Source organism: Galeopterus variegatus, unplaced genomic scaffold (genome assembly GCF_000696425.1).
Source record: "Galeopterus variegatus unplaced genomic scaffold, G_variegatus-3.0.2 Scaffold1012, whole genome shotgun sequence".
In the NCBI taxonomy this organism is placed as follows: Eukaryota; Metazoa; Chordata; class Mammalia; order Dermoptera; family Cynocephalidae; genus Galeopterus; species Galeopterus variegatus.
Genome location: NW_007727123.1, coordinates 307088 through 315106, shown reverse-complemented (window position 1 = coordinate 315106; position 8019 = coordinate 307088). Strand labels below are relative to the sequence as shown.

At 37.6% G+C, this 8019-nt stretch overlaps 1 protein-coding gene across 1 annotated transcript in view; it reads right to left on the bottom strand.

Moving 5' to 3' along the window:
• The window catches only part of SCAPER (S-phase cyclin A-associated protein in the ER), a 396020-nt gene that overhangs the window by 87543 nt on the left and 300458 nt on the right, over nt 1-8019 (bottom strand). The window lies entirely within an intron of this gene.

Below are 8019 nucleotides of genomic sequence, written 5' to 3'. Positions count from 1 at the left end.
CCCCCCACCTCGCCACCCAATAAAATTTCTATCTTCAGGAAAGAATGAAATATATAGGAAATGAAAATAACTTTTATATTTCTTTTAAAATTAAAAAAAATGTTGTGTGATGGTTTAAAGTGAATATTTGAATATATTTTAGAATCCAACTTTAATTTACTTATTGGCTTCTAAGCTATTTTGCTAGCAGTGCTCTAAGGGGTTATAATATACAATCTTCTCACAGTCTGCTTAAGTTGATACTATGCCACTTTGTATAAAATGTAGAAAGCTCATAATCTTATTGGGTCATTTTCTGCCCTCCCAATCCTTTGTACTATAGTTATTATATGTGGTACACCTTACATATATTATAACCCTAAAAGATAATATTAAAATTTTCACTTTAAACCATCACACAACATTTTTTTTAATTTTAAAAGAAATATAAAAGTTATTTTCATTTCCTATATATTTCATTCTTTCCTGAAGATAGAAATTTTATTGGGTGGCGAGGTGGGGGGACTGCCCTGTAGAACTGTGAGATGCTTAGCAGCATCCCTGACCTCTGCCCACTAGATGCCAATAGCACCTTTTCTCTCCTGCCTCCCTCCTCCAGTGGGCAGCCAACAATGTCTTCAGACATTGCGAAATGCCCTCTAGGAGGCAAAATGCACTCTCCTCCCCCTAAAAATGCTGCTCTACAGTAACCACTCTTTATACTGATTATATCATCTCATGACATTAAATAAGCTTCAGAAACAGATTTTTAAAGGCTATAATACATTTTACTGAGTATTAAATTAGGGCTACACCTAAAATATTACTTTGGATTATTTTATTAAAAATTTACATTTGAAAACTTAAAATAATCGTGATCTTTGAAATCTACTCCTTTGATGTAAGATATAGAGGTAAGTTTTGTCAATAAAATAATAAGCAGGAGGTGATTCATATCGCAGATTGTTAATTTAATCCTTTAAAATGTGTCACCATTTTTCAACTGGCATACTTCAGAAGATAAAATGAAGTAGACTTGTGTCAGTAACAAATTTCTTTAATAGTGAAAGAGTTTATTTGGTTACTGTATACAATCCTTTAAAATGTGTCACCATTTTTCAACTGGCATACTTCAGAAGATAAAATGAAGTAGATTTGTGTCAGTAACAAATTTCTTTAATAGTGAAAGAGTTTATTTGGTTACTGTATAGAGACATGACCTAAGTCAACAATCAAATAAAACGTAAAAGCATGCACATATATATGAAAATAAGAGCAAATTCATTATTCAATTTTTAAAAAATTCTGAATACAATTATTTTTCTAAAAAGCCTAATAAATCAAAATTTACTAAAAAAGAAAAACAAAAGAAAGAAATATTATTGGGTATCCTTTTCCTTCACCCTGAAGAACATAATTTAGCATTTCTAGTAGTGCAGGTCTGTTGTCAACAAATTCTCTGAGGTATATAAATATATATTTAATATAAAAATGTATTTATTTCACATTTATTCTGAAGGATAATTTTGCTGGATATAGAAGTCCAGGCTGATGTTTTTTCTTTCAGCATTTTGGAGATGCTTACTGTCTTCTGACCTTTGATAAGAAGTGAAACATTATTTGAATACATTATTTGCCTCTATGTAATGTGGCTCCTTTCAAGCCTTTCTCTTCATATATGTTTTTAGCAGTTTGACTATGATTTGCTTAGTCATGATATACTTATATTTAGCCTTTTGGGGGTTTGCTGAGCTTTTTGAATCTGCATATTTATGTCTTTTGCCAAATATGAAAAAAAACTCAGCCATTATTTTTTCAAAAAAGTCTTTATGCTTCATTCTCTCTGTTCTGCTTCTAGATGTCCAATGACATGTATGTTACACTACTTTATATTGTCTCACAAGTCCCTGAGATGCTGTTTCTTTATTCTCTCTTTCTCTTCTTCAGTCTAGATTAATTCCTGTTGATATTTCAAGTTCAATGACCCTTTCCTCTGTCATCTCCATTCTGGTGTTAAACCCATCTCATGAACTGTTTTTCAAAGCAACTTTTCGATAAATAATTTAGACTTTTCCCAGGTTTCTTTAATGTTAATATCCTACACAATTATAGTACAATTACCAAAACCACAAAATTAACATTTATACAAAACAATGAACTAATCTACAGACCTTATAAGAATTTTGCCAGCTGCTCTACTAATGTCCTTTGTTTGTGGCCTAGGATGCTGCAATGAATTTAGTTGTCATACTTTTTTGGTCTCCTCTAATCTTTGAGCTTTTCGGTCTTGGTATTTTCAATAGTTCTTGTCAGTTATTTTGTAGAATGTCACTCAATTTGGGTTTGCATAATTAGATGGTGGTTATGCATTTTTGACAGGAATACCATAGAAGTGATGTGAGCTTCTAAGTGTGTATCAGAGCACAGATGATGTTAATATATCCTATTAATAGTGATGTCAGCTCTGATAAAGTGGCATCTACTTGGCGTTATCTTCCCCCTTTGTAAGAAAAAGTATCTTGTGGGGAGTTGTTTTGAGATTATGCAAATATCCTGTTTCTCATCATACTTTTGTCCACTCATTTTTGCATCCATTAATGATTCTCTCCTGAAGTATTCATTACTTTGGTGTTTGTCTAATGGTGATTTTTCTATTTTTCATCATTCCTCTCATTTATTAAGTTGTACAGTGAATTTTTTATTTCAGTTACTACATTTTTCAGTACTAGAATTTCCATTTGGTTCCTTGTTATGTTTCTTCTCAGGTATTTCATATCATTTATTCATTATCAACGTATTTCCCTTTATGCCATTGAGCTTAGTCATAACAGTTGTTTTGCTTTTCTATTTTCTGTTGCCATATAATAATTGTACATGTTTATGAGGTAGAGTGATGTTTCTGTATATGTATACAATGTGGAATGACGAAATCAGGATTATTAGCATATGCACCACCTCAAATATTTATCATTTCTTTGTGCTGGGAACATTCAAATTCATCTTTTCTAGCTATTGAAAAATATACAGCAAATTACTGTTAATTATACTCACCCTACAGAGCTACAGAACACTAGAACTTATACCTCCTAGGTAGCCATAATTTTGTATTCACCAACCAACTTCTCCCAATCCTCCCTTCTCCCCTCCCCTTTCCAGCCTCTGTAACCACAATTTTATTCTCTACTTTTATGAGCTGAACAGTTTTAGCTCCCACACATGAGTGAGAACATGCTATTCAGGTTCATTTGTGGTTGTCTATGAATTTCAGGGTTGATTTTTCTACTTCTGTGAAGAATGTCCTTTTATTTTAATAGGGATTGCATTGAACCTGTAGATTGCTTTGGGTAGCATGGCCATTTGAACAATATTAATTCTTTCAATCCATGAACGTGGGATGTCTTTCCATTTATTATGTCCTCTTCAATTACTTTTTCTAAAAATTAATGTATTATTATTATTATTTTTACATTCTAAGATGATGTGGCAGAGCAGGGGAAGGGGGAGGGGGAAGGAGGAAGGAAAACAGAGGTGGGGGCAGGGAGGCAGGGCTGCACCATGGTTGGCTCTATTGCTGGCCTGGTTGTGGAGGGGGGGGGGCGTGGCAGAGGCCCATGCCCCCTACCCCACACTCTGGCTCAGGAGCCAGGGGGGTTTCTGGTGGTGGCATAGTTGTCACTGGGCTGGATGTGAATGTTGGGGGGCATGGCTGAGGCCCTAGAGCCCCCACCCAGGCTTGGGAGCCCAGGAGGCTTCTGGTGGCTGCATGGTCATTAGAGGGCTGGATGCAGACCTTGGGGGTGTGGCTGAGGCCCTCAGCCTACCCCACTCTGGCTCGCAGTCTGGGGGGCTTCTGGTGGTGGCATGGTCATTGCCAGGCTAGATGTGGATGTCAGGGGGGTGTTGCTGAGGCCCTTGCTCCCCTGAACCTTGTCTCAGGGGCCCAGGGGGCTCCCAGCAGCACAGCAGTCATTGCCGGGCTGGATGTGGACATAGGGAGTGAGTGGCTGAAGCCTTTGGACCCTCCCCACCCTGTCTTGGGAGTCCAGGCGTCTTCTGCAGAGGCTCAGTCATCTCTGGGCTGGATGTGGAAGTCAAGGGGGTATGGCTAGGCCCTTGAACCACCCCCCCAGCTCAGGAGCCTGGGAGGCTTCTGCAGCACCTCAGTCTTCACTGGGATGGATGTGGATATCAGGGGGGCATGGTTGAGGCCTTCAGAGCCCCCCTTATCCTGGCTTGGAAGTCCGGGGGGCTTCCAGCTCTTCTAGGTTTTACAGATGTTTCTTTGGTGGTGTTAGACCTTTACTGGTTAATATCAGAACTTTGTCTCTGACCTGTGGGTGTTTCGTGTTTTCTTTCAGTTCTGTGTTGTATTATTAGCTACCTCCACCCCTTAAACTCTGCACAGGAACTAATTTGTTGTTCTTTGCTTACTTCTAAAATGGGGAAAATTCCTGTGGGGACCAGCAGTTGAGCCCTGTGGTTGAGCTAAATTGCTGCTTTGCTGCTAAATCTCTGGGGAAGGCTTTTTGTGCAACTCAGGTTTTGTTATCTTTTAAGCACTTCTGGGTCTTGTGAGATCTGGTACACCTGGGTTATGTGGAAACTCTGGACTGGACTTCAGTCTTTTCAGCAAACTGCACCCCCTGCAGTTCTGTATTCCTGACTAGTCTCCACTGAGGGGGCCTGTGCTGATTGGAGGGCAGATCAGCTGTACATGCTCTGCCCCAAGTGTTCCCCCAGTGGGCCAATCTCCTCCATCCCCCACACTCCAAACACTTCCCATTGGGCAGGCCATGCACTAGTCCCTTGCAATGACTCACCAGACTTTGAGTGGCCTTTTTCCAGTGGTCTGTGGCCCTTGCTCCTATGTGCGTCCACAGGAACCCCGTGAATGGTTTTGCTGGCCTGGGGGCCACCAAGGCCCTCCTCTCAGATGCAATCTCCAAGCAACTTCACGCAGAGGGCATGGCTGCATTTTCTGCCAGATCTTGCTTCCATGTGCTCACCAGGGCCAGCTTTGAAATGGTTGGGGCTCAAAATAGTCAAACTGCTCCCTTCTTTCTCTCACTGAAGCTTCTCCCACCTTCTTGAATTCTGAAGGTCTCTCCTCTTCCCCTGAACTCTAGTGGCCCCAGCTTGGCAGTCTTTGCTTTTTAATAGTTGTAAATTCCGATTTCTTTCATCAGTGTTTTGCAGTCTTCAATGTGGAGATCTTTCACCTTCTTGGTTAAACTTATTCCTAGGTATTTTATTTTTTGGTAGCTATTTTAAATGAGATTGCTTTTGGATTTCTTTTTCAGCAAATCTGTTCTTGGTGTACAAAAATGCTACTGATTATTGTTTGTTGATTTTGTATCCTGCAACTTTACTTAATTTATTTACCAGTTCTAAGAGTTTTTTTGGTGAATTTTGTCTGCAAAATGAACAATTTTCAATTAGAATGCTCTTTATTTCTTTCTCTTGCCTGATTGCTCTGGCTAGGACTTCCAGCACTATGTTGAGTGGTGAAAGTGGGTTATTTACCAGTTCTAAGAGTTTTTTTGGTGAATTTTGTCTGCAAAATGAACAATTTTCAATCTGAATGCTCTTTATTTCTCTCTCTTGCCTGATTGCTCTGGCTAGGACTTCCAGCACTATGTTGAGTGGTGAAAGTGGACATCCATGTCTTATTCCAGTTCTGAAAGAAAATGCTTGCAGCTGTTCCCCATTCAGTATGATGTTAGCTGTGGGTTTGTCATACATGGCATGTATTGTGTTGGGTACGTTTCTTCTATACCTTAACCTGTCGAGAGCTTTCTATCATAAAGAGACGTTAGATTTTATCAAATGCTTTTTCTGTGTCTGTTGAGATTATCATATGGTTTTGTTCTTCATTCTGTTGAGGTGATGTATCACATTTATTGATTTGTGTATGTTGAACCATCCTTGCATCCCTGGGATAAATCCCACTTGATCATCTTTTTGATGTGCTGTTGGATTCAGTTCGTTAGTATTTTGTTGAGGATTTTTGCATCTTTGTTTATCAGGGATACTGACTTGTAGTTTTCTTTTCTGTGTGTGTCCCTGTCTAGTTTTGATATCAGGGTAATACTTGCCTCATAGAATGAGTTAGGAAGAATTCCCTCCTCTTCAAATTTTTGGAATAAATTGAGAAGAATTAATGTCAGTTCTCCTTTAAAAGTATGGTAGAATTCAGCAGTGAAGCCATCCAGTCCTGCGCTATTCTTTGTTGAGAGACTTTTGTTACTAAGTCAATGTCATTACTCTTATTGGTCTTTTAAAGTTTTCTATTTCTTCCTGGTTCAATTCTGGAAGGTTGTATGTATCAAGGAATTTGTCCGTTTGCTCTATGCTTTCCAATTTGTTGGTGTATAGTTGTTCATAATATTCTCTAATGATCCTTTGTATTTCTATAGTATCTGCTGTAATGTTTCTTCTTTTATTTCTGACTTTGTATAATTTGGTCTTCTGTTGTTTTTTCTTAGTCTAGCTAATGGTTTGTAGATTTTATCTTTTCAAAAATCCAATTTTTCATTTCATTGATCTTTGGTTTTGGTATTTTTTTGGTCTCTATTTCATTCGGTTTTTTTCTCTGATCTTTACTATTTCTTTATTTTTATTAATTTTGAATTTGGTTTGTTCTTGCTTTTCTAGTCCCTTGAGGTACATCATTAGGTTGTTTATTTGAAACCTTTCTACTTTTTTGACGTAGTTGTTTATTGCTATAAAATTCCTTCTCAGTATTGCTTTTGCTGGATCACATAGGTTTTGGTATGTTGTGTTTCTATTTTCATTTGTTTATAGAAACTTTAAAATTTTCTTCTTAATTTCTAAATTGACCCATGGGTTATTCAGAATCATGTTGTTTCAATTTCATGTATTTGTACAGTTTCCAAATTTTCTCTTGTTATTGATTTCTAGTTTTATTCCACTGTGATCTGAAAAAAATACTTGACATTATTTCAGTTTTTTGAAATTTGTTGAGATCTGTTTTGTGGACAAATATATGGTCTATTCTGGAGAATGTTCCATGTGCTGATGAGAAGAATGTGTATCCTGCAGCTGTTCAATAAAATGTTCTGTAAATGTCTGTTAAGTCCATTTAGTCTATAGTGTAGTTTGAGTCCAATGTGTCTCTGTTGATTTTCTGTCTAGATGATCTGTCCAATGCTGAAAGTGCAGTGTCCTTATAGTATCACTAGTATTATATTGTTAATTTAAATTCAGGCATATCTCTGCCTTTAGCTCTAATGATAATTGCCTTATATATCTGGGTGCTCTGGTGTTGGGTGCATATATGAGGGTATTTCAAAAAGTTCATAGAAAGATTTGTATTATCTCTTAATTCTATTTGTCCATTAACTTTTTGGTGTACCCTCATATATTTATGACTGTTACATCCTCTTATTAAGGATAAATTGATCCTTTTGTCCTTACATAATGACCTTCTTTGTCTCTTTGTATGTTTTTGACTTAAAGTCTATTTTATATAGTATAGCTACTCCTGCTCACTTTTGGTTTCTGTGAAATATCTTTTTCAATCCCTTCACTTTCAGCCTTTTTCCAGTCTTTACAGGTGAAGTGAGTTTCTTGCAGGCAGCATATAGCTGAGTCTTGTATTTTTTAAATCCATTCAGCCAGTCTATATTTTTTAATTGGAAAATTTAAACCATTTACATCCAAAGTTGTTATTGAAGGGTGAGGACTTACTCCTGTCATTTTGTTAATTATTTTCTGGTTATTTTGTATATCCTTTCTCTATTATTGTTAATTTTTGCAGTTTGGTGGTTTTCTGTAGTGATGTTTGATTCCTTTCTTTTTCTCAGTGTGTCTGCTCATACTAGAGAGTTTTATACTTTCATGTGTTTTTTTTTTTTTTTTTTTTTTGTCTTTTGTCTTTTTTCCGTGTCCAGCAACGGATCGCAACCCTCAGTGTTGCCCCCGTACCGGACCGGGGACCAGTAACGGGATCGCAACCCTCGGTGTCGCGCCCGCACCGTGCTCAACCAGTGAGCGGACCGGTCTGTATATGGGATCCGA